Raw genomic sequence first — 15,203 nt, 5'->3', positions numbered from 1 at the left:
AGGAATTGGAAATGGACAGTGTTAAATAAACAAGGGTCTCTTTAAAATTCTCATCCACTTCAGATGTCTAAAGTAAGATTGTGATGATTTTGTCACGGTTTGGTAAATTTACCCCTTTAAGAGGCTTTCACAAATCCCAGAACACACCTTCAGCCAGATTTGAATATAGATTTAGGTTTTAAAACCCAGAAGCTGGAAACACCGCTTTATCAAAGAGAATTTCCCTTTAGCTTAGCAATGTGCTGAGGCTCTTAAAAGATTGGATCTGAGCGAGAGGGAGACAGAGACAGAGGAGAAAGAGAACCTAGAGACAGAGAGAGGCAGACAGGAAGAAAAAAAAAAAAAAAAGACTTTCTTTTTCTTTCTAGAGGAATTCTGCCCAGACTCTGCAGCAGTTGCTAGCAAGCAAGCTTTCTCCTGGATGTCTCCTGGAAAAGTTGCAAAATCGCTGTTCACCTGTAAGAACATGCTCTTTATCTTCCAGTCTCTTCTTGTCATTTTGGAAATTGCAGACAGCCGGGCTCAGGTACAGTCCCCACAAACCCTGCGCTAGGTCAGGACAAAAGCCACTGGCTTTGGGGGGAGGGAGGGGTCTGGGCTGTTGTTGTACCGAAAATCTTAGACGCTTGGTGGGAGAAAAAGGCTCTTTGGGTGAAAAGTCTAACTCTTGATTTTCAGTAAGTCCTTGAACTTCCAGTATACTTAACTATATAGTCATTGTATGGTCTCATGTTTAACTTCCCTCCACCCCTGTATCCTGTGTCTTTAAATTTTTTTTCCTCTATGAATCTGACTTATGGTGGCTTGTTTGTATCTTTAAATAATTTTCATTAACAAGCGGATGGTTTTAATGGCCACGAGTACAATTATCTTGCTACGAATATGAGATATAAGTATTCAGAAGCTAAATGAAGAAAACCAATACACAGAGAATCAAATGATTTGTCAGAGTTTGCATGCAGCTTCCAAAAAATGGCTGATATTCATAGATTCCCGTCTAGTGCTTGCTGGCCTTACTTTCTCCACCCTGCATGCCAGGCCAGTTTAAAATATTCCAAACTTTCCTGCAAGTTTATTAACTGCGGTGGTGTGAGGGAGAGTGGAGGAGTGGGAGGAGAAAGCAGATCTAGGGGTTCTTCTGGGCTAATTTTTAAAAAGAACAAAACTCATATTCTGTGAGAACACAGCCTCTCAGGGGAAAGGAGCCAGTTAGACTCCCTGAACACTTACTTCAGAAATATGAAGATTAATTTTCAATCATTTCAGCGATTCAGTGGACAGTGGGGGATCACGTCTTGCCTTAGAATTGCCACGATATTTAGAAAAAAATCATTTTTCATTAGGTTTTAAGATGTGTCTTTATTAAAAACTTTGACAAGATGAACTCTAATTAAATTTTTAACGAGGGTTGAAGATTGGCAATACAGGCAGAATTTGGGGAGAATGGCAGGCAGCAGATCACTTATAAATGAAGCTCGGGGTTGCTAATTCTCTGCATTGCAGTTGCTTCAGAAAAGAGGGTAAGGAAAGAAATGACTTCAAAGATAGGATTGTGCTGTCTGGATAAAAGAGTAGGAGGCAAATTCCAAATGTAAAAAAAAGAGGAAAAGAGGACCATGTTGTTCCGGAATGAAACGGATTAAGATTGTGTGACAAGTGCGAGATGTGGGGCTGTGAGACATTTATGAGCTGAGTGTGAGCTGGGAGCTGTGCGTCTGTCCCTGAGTGTGTGGGGACCAAGGGTGTGTGCAGACCAGGTTAGGGTGGGGGATAGAAAGGGCCTGTGTGAGTTTGAGAGATGGAGAGCGAAGTGAGGTGTGTGTGTGTGTGTGTGTGTGTGTGTGTGTGTGTGTGTGTGTTGGGAGGGTGTGGACGGGAATGTGGATGGATTGATGAAGGGTGGTAGCTGTCAGTTTATATAATTTTCATCTCCTGGTCCTGAAGTTTCCTTGAAATCAATTCTACTGCAGGCAGCAGCCTCGAGCTTACAGAGCTGATATAAAACAGCCATTACAGTCCAATATCTTGGCTGTTTGCAAACTTCATTTAAAACTGGGGGAAAAAAGACCTGGGAATGGTTTTGTAAGAAAGGAAAAAGGGAAGAAAAGAAAACCGCAGTGAAGCTTTAAACTAGTTTGGATAAATCTCTAACCTTTTATGTGTAACCTTTTACAAGCTTTATTTCCCGTATATGAAAAGCTTCTTTTATATGGGCATGACAGACTTTGCCTTTGGATTTTTAATTAGAGCCCATCAATTGTAGCCATATTTAAGAATCAATATAAAGTAATCCTTCGAGATGGGATAAGGTTTTAATCGAAAATCTAATTTCCCACTCTTTACAGATCATTTTAAGGGGCTGGTTGATTTTTTTTTAAAAGAGGTCAATTTTTTAAAAGACATAACACCTAAAACCTGAAAAAAAAAATCATGCCTGAAAAACAAAACAAAAAAACTGATGTTGCTTAAAAAAAAAAAAAGTCTGGCTGTTGTTGGGAACTTTATTTTATTTAGAAGAATTTGACTTATTTTTTTCCTCAAACACTTTAATGTGGCTCCACCGGGAGTATTCACGTTGAATGGAGAGCGGAAAAAAAGAAATCGTCGTTTGTCTAAAACAGTATTTCATATGCAAAAGATAGTAACTTAAAATTGTTATTAACAAAGAAAACATAGATCTTGATAGATCCTTTTTCTCTATGAGCTCTCGAATTCCCAAGACTAGGAAATGAATAGCACACACTTCATTTTTGTTCATGGATGCAAACTTTTCACTTTCATATTCAGGAATGGATATTTTTGAGCATTTTTAAAACTTCAACATCAGAATTTTGCAATTTTAATTTTTTTTTTTTACAACTGAAAAGTTGCCTGTCACGAAGGCATGGAATTTTAAACAGTTCTACCAGAGTCACTGCCTTTCAATTTGTCTTTTTTAAAAAAGAAGAAGAATGAATGAAAGTAAGGAACGAAACAAAAACTAATTGCAGGTGCCCGGCCCAGACAATTTTTGCTCCTTAATGATCAGGCTGAGGTATTTGTTCAAAGGCTGCACATCGTCTAAAAGTGCATAGTGCATTTTCAACAAACACCACTGATTCAGCTCTACACTAAAAGGGATCTCCCAAAAAGTTTATGGGCATATTTCAGACAGTCACTGACTTGTTGTTGTTGTTGTTATATCTGTTAAGTGCCTTTGAAAAAAATGAACTCATCCTACTTGCTTTTGTAAATCTGAATGAGGCGGGTTTGAACATATTTGATACGCATGCTTTTCTTTCATCTGCAGAAATTTCAATTTATTTAAAAGCCTGGCGTTTAATGCACGACAGGACCCCATACATTTTAGGGAAACTCTCTTGTATTTCTCCACAATAGCGTCTGATGAAAACCCGGGATTTTCCCATTATTGTTATTTTTTTAATGTATAAATATAATGCATCTTCATTAGGAAAATTGACTGCTGTGCTCACGACAGTTCTTAATTGAAAAGGCAACCTATTTTAATGGTGTGGTTGAGAAGATTACATACTTTATCCAAACACAAAGACAATTAATAACGAGAAGCAGGCTGCTGCCATGAACTCTAATGCAGTTGCATCTATGTCACTGGGAAGTGCTCATACCTGAGATGCGTGGTGCAAACTCCCCCGACTCCCTCCTGCCCCATTCACCCACTCCCACATTTGGGTTTCTTAATGAGCCATCAGCGGGGCGAGCTGTGATCGCGGCTAAGTTTCAGGCGCCTCTGTCCGCGGGTCGCGCGGTCGCGGGCAGCCTCTCCCGACCGACCGGAGGCGCTCGCACTGCGGGGGTCTCGGCGCGCGGAGCCGGGCTTGGGCGGCCCCGGCCCCGGCCCCCTGCGCGCTGGAGGGTTTGGGAGACGCAGGGCCCCCGGTACGTTCTGAGAAGTTTCCCAAAAGGACTGAGCTGCCTGGGAGACTGGATTCTGCTTGATTCACTTACGGAAAGTCGCGGGGAAAATAGCCTTTTGGAAAACGGAAAGGACCGGGGGAGGGGGGACGGCCAAGGCGCAAAATGGCCTCCCGCGATCGACCAAGTTTCCCAGTGCAACTTCTCAACTTCTCGGGCCAGGAGAGTGAAGCGGGTGGTGTGGTGGTGGATGTGTGGGAGAGTCCCTTTTGAAGTGCGCGCCCCGTGTTTTTTGGAAGGGGGCCGGGGTTGTGGTGGGGGGAAATCCGGCCCTTTTCCTAGGGGTCCCAGCCGGCCCCCGGCCTCCCAGGCAAGGGAGGATTGCCGAAGGAAGGCCGGCGGCCCCCCCTCCGGGGCTTTTCCTTTTCTTCAGGGCGCGGGCCACGGCCCGGCCGGGCCGAATTTGTGGGGAAGCAGCGGTGAAGAAGGGAAGGCCCCTGGGGCTCCCCCGACCGAGCTGGAGGCGAGAGAGCGGGCGCCCCCATGGCAGGCGCTCAGGGTCGCAAGGACTCGAGGGTGCGGTTCGGCCTAGCGGTCGCCAGGCCCGGAAGGCGGGCACAAGTTGGAGAAGGGTCAGATCTGAATTGGGGTTTTTATGAGGCGCCGAGGAGCCCGCGAAGGGCTAGGTGCCTGCTGTTTGGAGTCAGTCCCACAGCTCCTGGAACCTTCTCTGTCCTTATCCCTTCCCCAGAGCGGTCTCCCAGCTGAGGCTCCAGCAGCTGGGGGCGGGGGTGCCCCTCCACTGGCATCGCCCCTCCCCCCAGTGTGGGCTAGGGCGCGGCTCCAGGCTAATAAGCATACTCGCACCAGGTGGTCACCTCCCTGCACTAAAGGATTGGGGGGCGGTCCCCCCCCCCCCCCCCCCAGCTCCCCGGAGGAGTTCTGGAGGCTTCTTGCATTGGCCAGCCAGGAGCAGCGCCAGGGAGAGCTATACTGCTGGGGTCCCAGCCTAGGAGAGGCGCCTGGGAGGGAGGAGAGGGGAGCAGGTAGCCAGACTTCCAAGGCTGCCCAGGACAATCACAGGCACATTCGGCAAAGGAAAAAGGAAGGACCCAGGCCTCCAGGGCCCAACTGGATACCTGCCTTTTCCTGGAGGGACAGCATCACAGGAAAGTGACTTCCACAAATGCACACGCCCTCCTCAGCCCTCGGTGTCAGCCTTGTTATCCCTCAATCAAACATACCCCACTTCCCCCGGGTTGCCCTCTATTCATGTACAGTCTTCTGCAGACGTCTTTTTTCTGTGATTCTGCCCACTGGTTAGGGAGCCTCTCCAAGCCTCTGAAGACAAGCAGACCTGGAGGGTTTTTTCTGAAGCCCAGGCTCTTCCTCTCCCTCCCTCAGGACAGGTGGATCTCCATTGCATTTACTCTCCCTTGGGTGAGAGGCAGCCATCAACTACTTGGCGTGGTCCTGGAACCTTCTGCCACCCTTTCCCACCTCAGCCTTTATGATGTTTCTAGAACTTTTCCTGTTCCTTTTGACCGCCTTTTTCAGATTGCAAATGCTGAAGTACTCCAGTTACGATTTATGAAGCAAGCCTTGGTTTCTGCTGGTGGTGAGAGCCTGTGTATCAACTGGATATCAAGGGGGAGACCTGCCCTGGCTGGTTTGGCTCAGTGGATAGAGTGTTGGCCTGTAGACTGAAGGGTCCCAGGTTGGATTCCAGTCAAGGGCACATGCCCAGGTTGCAGGCTCGATTACCCGCCGCCAGCCCCCCCCCCCCCCCCCGTGGGGGATGTGCAGGAGGCAGCCTATCCATGATTCTCTCTCATCGATGTTTCCATCTCTCTCTCCCTCTCCCTTCCTCTCTGAAATCAATAAAAATATATTTAAAGGGGGCGGGGGGGGGGGGGAGAACAGGTCTTGTAGACCAGTAAGAAGTGGTTCTCTTCCCAGGATAGCTTGAACCTTAGATGTCATACTTGCCCAACAACATCAGAATAACAACAGACTAACGAGTATTTGTGGATCTGTTTCTTGGCATTTGACCTATGGATGCTGGAGGCATCTTTATTAGCATGTGTGTGACTTTGGATAGCCACTCAATAATGACATTCCTAATCATTTATTGAATACCATTTAAGCTAGTTCAGTAACAGACAGTAGCTCTTACACTAAATGGCAGTTTTCTAGCAGCTTATTCAACTAATGAACAAGCAAAAAGAGAAAGCTATAATTGCTTCTAATACTTAGCTCTGAATATGACCGTCACCACTTAAGGTACACACTGACCCAACCAAAAGTAGGTGGTATGCTCCGGATTACTTCTGTAAAGGCAGTTTCCTCTGGTTGTGCTGTCTTATATTTGAAGCACAAAATATGTCAAAGAAACACGAAGAAATAGACATGGTTTATAGATATTGAGTATCAATAAAATCATGGCTCTAAGTTTCTTCTGACCGTTTCTTACTGTTTCAGTAAGAAACAGAAGTAGCAAAGGCCTGAATGAAGGCTTTTTCGAACAAAGAGACATTCTGTAGATATTAGATATGCACCAAGGAATAGGTAACTTCAAGTGTCTCTGATAAAACCAAGGACTTGCTTGGAGGAAAACCAAGCAATTCCATTATCATTAAGAAATTCTTTTAAATGTCCTAGTAGATAACATTGAATATATACAATCTCAATCAACTCTAAAATCCCAATGAAGACACTCCAGTAAAAGCAAAAAACATTCTACAATAGACCATATAGCCAAATCCGACTGCACATTTGGATCAATTTTCTCTACTAAACAATATAGTCACATGTGAACCGATACTTACTTTTCATGTATAGGATTGTCCATTGAAGTCTCTGGTTTCTCTAAAGATGTGTGGTTATCAATCTAAGAAGTCTCTAGAACACACATATATTTTAAAAAGTTGATTGTAAAATGAACTCACATTTATTCATTCATTGGTCTATTCATTCAACAAAGATATTTGGGGACCACTATGCTTTGTGCCAATGTCAGGAGTTGATTATGTCTAGACTGACTCATGCTCAGCACCATGAACTAAGTTATTTTTTTTCTCTCATGCAAATCAGAAGCAGATATTTATAATAAGCATTTGATCTAAAAGTTTACACTATCCATTCTTTTCTTTAAAATTCACCATCCCAAATATGAGGGCAGAAGTCATATTGGTTTTTCTGGTTTCCAGAGTATAGAACAGTGATGGCAAACCTTTTGAGCTCGGCGTGTCAGCATTTTGAAAAACCCTAACTTAACTCTGGTGCCGTGTCACATATAGAAATTTTTTGATCTTTGCAACCATAGTAAAACAAAGATTTATATTTTTGATATTTATCTTATATATTTAAATGCCATTTAACAAAGAAAAATCAACCAAAAAAATGAGTTCTCGTGTCACCTCTGACACGCGTGTCATAGGTTCGCCATCACTGGTATAGAACATTATTGGGAACAAAATTAAGCCTGGAGAGCTTTGTCAGTTGCTCAAAGTTGTAAGTACTTGTTGATCATCCACAGCAGCGTTCCCAGGGAAAGCCGCAGGAGTGGTTTGCATTGACTGACAATAGTAGATGACTCTTAATGTTCAAATTTGATTTGTTTCTAAAAATTACAATCAGAAGGCAACTGAGTGTATGATTTATTATGTGTTTAGATACATTATGTGCTCTCTTATAGAAGAGAATTTTTTGCATAGGAATAAAAACACATTTGAGATTTAACTCTATATTTTTTAACCGATATCTAAAAAAATAGACTGATGTGTGTATACTATCAATACATTCTTATCTTCTTTCTAAGAGAATGGGAAAAAGTAGTATTCAAAATAATTATAAATACTGTTTATTTTTAAAATCCCCTTTTCTGGGCTATAAATGGTTATTGTAAGTTTGTTTGTTTGGGGCCATTTTAGCTTCAACTATTTGCCAGTCCTCAAAGTTGAAGGGTTTAATTTCCCTTTGAATTCAGGATTTCCCATGTAACAACCTACACTCAAATATAGTATTTCCTACAAGAGGTTTCCCCTCCTCATTTTTAATTTGCTTCCCGCCCATAAAACAGACATCACCAGCCGAAACCGGTTTGGCTCAGTGGATAGAGCGTCGGCCTGCGGTGATTAAATGGTAGCTTAGAACTGAGTCTCCATAGAGGTGGCCGGTGTATAAGGCACATCCCCAGTAGGAGATGTGCAGGAGGCAGCTGATCGATGTTTCTCTCTCATCGATGTTTCTAACTCTCTATCCCTCTCCCTTCCTCTCTGTAAAATATCAATAAAATATTTAAAAAAAAAAAAAACAGACATCACCATGATTTTTCCATAGGTCATTGATGGACTTACTGAATGTGGTGATTAAATGGTAGATTAGAACTGAGTCTCCATAGAGGTGGCCGGTGTATAAAGCCTGTCTTTTGCTGGTGAACTCTAATAGGAGGAATTAAATGCCACCTCTTAGGAAGCTATCTTACTGATCTATGTCTGTTTGGACCTAATAGAGTCTTTGAGCCATCTCTTCACCAATGGTTATTTCATCTTTTGAGAATGATCTGTGGGTCATAGCACCCATGAAGAGCCTGTGGTCTGTAGAGAGGCCATACTGATGAATGCCTTTAGTACAAATTATTCAGAAGCTTGTTGGGTTTGTTTTTTTATTTTTTAATCCTAAAAACATCCAAAAAAATCATTCTTTGTTTTCCAGTTTTGGTCTTTTTAATTTCCTACACAGCTAAGAGGATATGAGAGCCTCTTTGTTCTGGAGCTGCCAATTCTGTTGTTCAAGGTGTTTGTTTGTTCCAGGGACTGCACTTATGATTTTAAAGTACCACAAATTCTTGAAACTAAGCCCCTATAGTTCTTATACCACCTTACCAGCTTAGATTGTGTGTTCTTGAGAATGAAGAAAAAAAAGTTTCCATGAGATTAGGTAGCTATTCATATTATAAATATGACTTTATTAAATTTAACTGGCAAAGAGATGTATTGCAAGTAAAGAAGGTGAAAATACAGGCTTACAATATCCAGGACTGAAAATAGAACATTTAATTTCTGATTCTCTCTGCAGGTGGGGTATGAAATAGAATGCCAGTGTGGCTGCTGCCAGAATGCTTGCCTATTTTTACACTTTCATAAGGGATGTGGGCAGTGGAAAGGGATACTTATTGAAGTACAATAAGGTTTATGTAGGAATCTATCAGGCTTGAGGAGAGTAGGATTTGCCTTATGGAAGAGAGTGGGTCTCTTGACACCAAAAAGGTATATGAGAAAGACAGTGCAATGAAAAGGGGATGAAAATCCAGACACTCCATTAGCAGCCTTACCCTGTGACAGACCCAGAGGCAACTCCAAAGCCACCAGGGCAACTGCCTGTTCAGTTTGCCAAAGAGCCAGATGCTGTTGCTTGGAAGAATCTCCTCCACAGCTTGATGTCTGGGTCCTGTGATTGCCATCCAAAGAACAGTGGTGGGGCATGCTGGGATGAATGCAATCCCAGCATCCCACTATAGTGTTTTCTTTTTTAAAAAGGAGCCATTTTAAATTAAATAAGTTTTCAAACTTACATGTTATTTTGAAAATTTAAAAAGGAAACTGGAGGACAATAGCACAAATCCAGGCTGTATATTTGAAAAATAAAATCCTCTTAAACCTAATTTTGCTCATGGGTCATATTTAATTATCCCTTAAGGACTGGGACATTTAGAAGAGAAAAAAGACCATCCACCATTCACAGTGATGAAATAAAAATCACAACAGTCTAGAAGAATGGTCATGAAGATAATATTTATGGTTTATATTATTGATTATGATCATTTATAATATTTATTTACATGAAATAAAAGTAAGATTCAATTTTGGTATCAGAATTTTGCAACAGAATTTTTATTGTGGGTGTCACTGAATGTGCATTAAGATAAAAAAGGCAATAAGAAAAATGATAGGTGATGTTTAGAGGGAAGACTCATGCCTGACTGATGAATCACTAACACCTTAAATGGCAGTATTATTGTCACACAAAGCAAACACCCTCTTGTTCAAAATGTGTGTTAATATCTACCATGCTATAGCTGAGTGAATAATAGTTGCTGTATGTCTTTGGGTCATGCAGACCACTTCAACAAATGAATGCAATTTGATTCCAGTCTACAACCAAAATCTTTGCTCTTTTTTTGTGTAATCTTTTATTTTTGTAATTACAGGAATTTTTTCCCCTTTAATATTCACAGGCTTTGTCTAATAGCCTGATAGTAAGTACCCAAGTGCCAGAGTAAATCTGTAATTTCTTTAATCATTATGATCAATGTGAATCATGGCATGATTAATGTGGCCATGGTAATAGGTAATAGTTAAAAAGATAATCAAAATATTTGGATAGTAATAACTTACTATAGAGCAGTGGTTTTCAACCAGTGGATTTCTTCCCCTAGGGGACATTTGCCAATGTCTGGAGACATTCTGGTTGTCACAACTGTTATCTAGAGACCAGAGATGCTGCTAAACATCTTGCAGTGCAGAGGACAGCCCTCCACAACAAATAATTGTTCGGCCCAAAATGTCAATAGATGCCAAGGTTGAGACATTCTAATGTAGAAAAAGAGATAATGTATATAATAATGTTGACATTTAAAAATTATGGTTATTACCAAAATACAGCTAGCTAGCTATATAGTATCACTAATCCAGATGAAAAATAAAGAAACCTCAGGCACTCAAATATTTTCAAATATCTTCGGGTTTGAGATCATATAGACAAAGCACAAAAGCATAATATTACTCTTACTTTCTGTAAAATCTATTTTTCACCCTCACCTCAATTATTATTTAAGCACATAGCTAGCCACATCTTGATGAAATCCGTAGTAACTATTAGTTATGTTCATGTTTCATGAGCAGCATACTAATTCAGCAGGGAAAACTATACTAAAGAGTTTTGTTTTGTTTTAGTTTTTAACCTTTTTTCTCTATTTCTAAAAATTCTTTACAAAAAATCTGGAAAATATGTAAAATTATAAAAGAGAAAATAAAAAATACCCTAGCACCTTAAGTTTTTAGTTTCTGTAAACTCAAACTTGTGTACACGGGCTTAGATTTCTTAATACAGGAACAAATACTCTTTGATAAAATATTTCACTATGGTTAAGTTTTCATGATATTAACTCCTGTGCAAACAGATGAAAGTGAAATTTTTAGTTATTTTAATAATATTTCTCAATACTAGTTTTCCTCCCTTTTTTGAGTGTGATTTTTTTTTTTTAAATGGGTTCAGTTACAGTAAATGGAAGGCATCTCTTCATAGAAAAACTTACTTGGGGCTGTCATCCTGTCTTATCTATTTTTATCTAACCTTATGTAGGGCTTGTCTCCTAATAGTTCTTTCGCTCAGATGCTTATGCTAAATTTGTTGTTCAATGGCTAATACTTCTGTCTCAGTTAAATCAATGGGTGAAGATACAGCACTAAACAAGACTAAGACTTTAGTCACCAGTAAGCCTTATGGATCCTGGCAGGGAGATACAGGCACAGAGCCTTTGTCAGGGAATAAAACCCACACAGAAGGGGAGGAAGAGTTGCCAGAATGGTACACTGGTCCAGTATGGAAAAAGTACAGAAGCTAAAAGGACAGATCGAAGTTAATAGAATGAAGCACAGCCTTTAAATACTGAGCAACAATGAGCTTGAGCATTTGGGCAGTTATGTAAAACAAGACTTCTGGTTTATTGAAGCCACTAATCTTTGGTTTCCTCTTCAGACCCACATTACCGCCTGTCAGGGAAGCAGAAGAGAGAATGGAAATGACCCATGATCATCAGAGCCCATCTTTTCTAGGACTTTAAAATAGGGACTAGCCCTCCAGCTACCACACATTTTGTTCTATGCGGTTGAAAAGGACAATTTTATGGAACCGTCCTCTTGAATATAAAACAAGAGCTTCAGTAAGCAGTTTCTAGAGCAGAACCCCTTCCTTCTTTGCAAAATAGGTCTCATTCCTGGAAGTATGACAGGTGGCACATTCAAACAGTAACAGGCTTATGTGAGGTTCTTCTTCTTCTTCTTCTTCTTCTTCTTCTTCTTCTTCTTCTTCTTCTTCTTCTTTTTTTTTACATATTCTGAGCAATAAGATTTAGAGGAAGGCCACCAAGGTCAGACACATGGAAGGGGACATAATGTAGGGCTTTTTAAAGGTTGCAAAAGAATCATTTGAAGAGAAAACATACTGTGGAATGAATAATATGACAGTTAGTAAAAAAAGAATGTAAAGAAATATATACAACTGAAGTATGGATTCTTTCCACGGACAGGAATGGATGAAACCTTTTGCCAGTAAGACTACAGAATTATTTGCCCTGGTTCTGTTTTGAGTCTTCTTCCTCATCAACTGATGATGGGTTTCTGCTGGCCACCTGTGGGTCCTGTCCTGGCCACAGTAAAGTTGGCCCAGGCCAGCCTCGCCATTTCTTTGAATTAGGGCTGACTTATGGAAATCATAGACTCTGAATTATCAACTTTGAAGTTTGAATTTAATGTCAAGTATCTTTAATAACTGCATTTTTATAACTCTAGTTACCTCTGTTCCTATTTTTGTATGCAAATGTCTGAATGGGCTGCCATTTACTAGTAATTCTGTGTCTGGAAATTTCTATGACTGTCAGTTACAACAAGTGTGTTATTTTGTTTTGCTGCTATGGAGGAAGGGGCCTCTACATCTAGCCCGGTGTTGATGGGGAGAGAATGATAATTCCTCTGAGCACCACCTAGAAAGGATCTCCTTTTTTTGTTACTTATAGGTCCTTGATTTTAGACTACTTCCTGTCATAATCTTTTTTTTAAATTATATTTTTATTGATTTCAGAGAGAAAGGGAGAGGAAGAGAGAGAAAGAGAACAACAATGATAAGAGGGAATCATTGATTGGCTGCCTTCTGCATGTTGGACCGAGCCCCCAACCTGGGCATGTGCCCTTGACCGGAATCGAACCTGGGACCCTTCAGTCTGCAGGCCAACACTCTATCCACTGAGCCAAACCAGCAAGGGCTGTCATATTCTTACCTGCACTTTCATCATTAACTAAAACATGAATCAAAGAACCATGTTTTAGTTAATGATGTCTTAGTTAACTCCCTTTGGGTGTTTTGCATTTACATGATGTCCTTTTATATGTGGTTTGTATCCACAGCACTCAACTTCTTCCCAGATTGTTTTTTTTTTTTTTAAAGAAAAAATCAAACGGAGCATGCCTGGCCAGGAAGCACTTGACCCTCAGGATTGGGGCTGAGAATGAATGAGAGTACAGGACCCACTTTAGTCACCGTTCTTTAAAATACAAAGCATGTGTAGAACCCTAGGTAAACAGAAAGAACTATTATGATAGGAAGGTCTTATGGGCATTTCTATAGCATAGCATAAAGGGTAAATTTATTGAATTTGAAGAAGAATGGCTACAGTGATGACCCAGTGAATGTCGTGGAAGGCATAGAAATTTCTAGAAGAAGAATTTTGAATAGTTCTCCAAGCCTTCTTTTTGAGATCAGAGATGATGAAAGAACTCAACAAAGGAACTATTTTAGCTGATCACATAGACTCACATCCCCAACTTACCCAGCCCAGTGGTAAAACAGGAATATGTTTACTAGTGGCCATTGTGGAATCTCTATGTTTGAAGATCTTTGGAGAAGATTTGGTTAACTAATTTTATTTACATCTGTCAGAACATAATCAAATGGTTCCTGAAGTTTCCTTCCAGTTCTTAGTCTATGATGCAAACATAATTTTAAATTTTAAAAATTTTATTTTTATCAATAACAGAGGGACATGTTTACTCCCAACTAGTAAATTTTGTTGTGAAATGATTTACTAACTTTGAAATTGTCACTTAAAAAAGCTCACAGTCCCAGATTGCATAGTTCTTTCACATTTTTTGGTATGTACTTTAAAACTTTTTCCCTTATTCCTTATAGTTTTAGCATTATTTACTATTTATTTACAAATTTATTACATGTCATAAGTTATATTTTATCCTTCAGAGGCCAGCATAAACCTTAAAAATATCTAAACCATTTGTTATATCTTGAATTATTTTTTAAATTACTTTTTTATTGAGGGTTCTCTCTTTTCCGCGTCCAGCATAGCTAGAGAGTGGCCCAGTTCCTGAGTAGGGGCGGCTGGGGATTGAGAAAATGAAAGAAAGAGACAGACACAGAGATGGAAGGAAAAAGCTGGGGCCGGGTGGGACCGCTGCTCTCTTCTGATGGAGAGACAGGGACCCAGCACCGATACAGCGTGTTTATTTTATACCCCAAATACCAGGAAGTTTCACCAAAGGTCATGACAAAGGAGCTTGGGTGGGTCTGAGTCATATTCATTCTTGGGGGGCTGATGGCTGTTTTCAGGCTGGTCAAGCCCCCCCCCAGTGGGGACCCTCACCCCATGGAGGTTTGGCCAGCCTGGGTGAGGGGCTGATGGTTGTTTTCAGGCTGGCCACACCCCCTTTAGGGTGGGGGGTCCCCATTGGGGTGCCTGGCCAGTCTGGGTGAGGGGCTGAGGGCCGTTTTTGGGCTGGCCAAGCCCCCCGGCGACGGAAGCTCCCAGCCTCTCCTTTTTTATTCTGGGATTTATTTTCTGGGATTTATTTACCTTCTATAATTGAAACTTTGTTGCCTTCAGTGGAGCTCAGAGCCGGCCGGAAGCTTGGCTTCCTCCATTACTGGAGCAACCAAACCTCCTGCTCGCTTTAGCTGTGTGGCTGCCGGCCGCCATCTTGGTTGGGTTAATTTGCATATAGTCACTCTGATTGGCTGGTGAGCATGGCTTAAGGCATAGCGAAGGTACAGTCAATTTGCATGTTTGTCTTTTATTAGATTAGATGCCCATGTGCCTTCCCAAGGGCCCTCTACACTTTTTTATTTTTTTAAATTATCATAGAGTAACAGTGACTATTTTGGTGTACAGTTCTGTGAACTTTCTAACATATGTATAAATTCATGCAACTACCATCACAGTTGGGGTACTCTGAACTCTTTTAATATTAGACACCTCCATCCTTTAACAACTATGCCACTGAAATCCATTCTGTAAGGTAATTCCTCAGTGAGTTTTTATCCAGCAAAACAAATAGTGGAATATATTTACTGAAAAAATGTAAAGTAATAAGTGTTTGTCCACAATAAGTACAGTGCTTTATTAAAGACTAGAAGCCCAGCACACGATTTGAAATCCCACGGCGCTGCCCTGCCTTGACACCCAAACCTGTCCATGCAGAGCTCCAGCACACCTGGCCCAGCCCCCAAATCCTCTGGCCTTCTCTGGCCACTTCAAGCCCCGC

The sequence above is a fragment of the Myotis lucifugus genome, unplaced genomic scaffold (genome assembly GCF_000147115.1).
Source record: "Myotis lucifugus unplaced genomic scaffold, Myoluc2.0 scaffold_284, whole genome shotgun sequence".
NCBI classification, from domain to species: Eukaryota; Metazoa; Chordata; class Mammalia; order Chiroptera; family Vespertilionidae; genus Myotis; species Myotis lucifugus.
Note: the sequence above shows the minus strand (reverse complement) of the source record.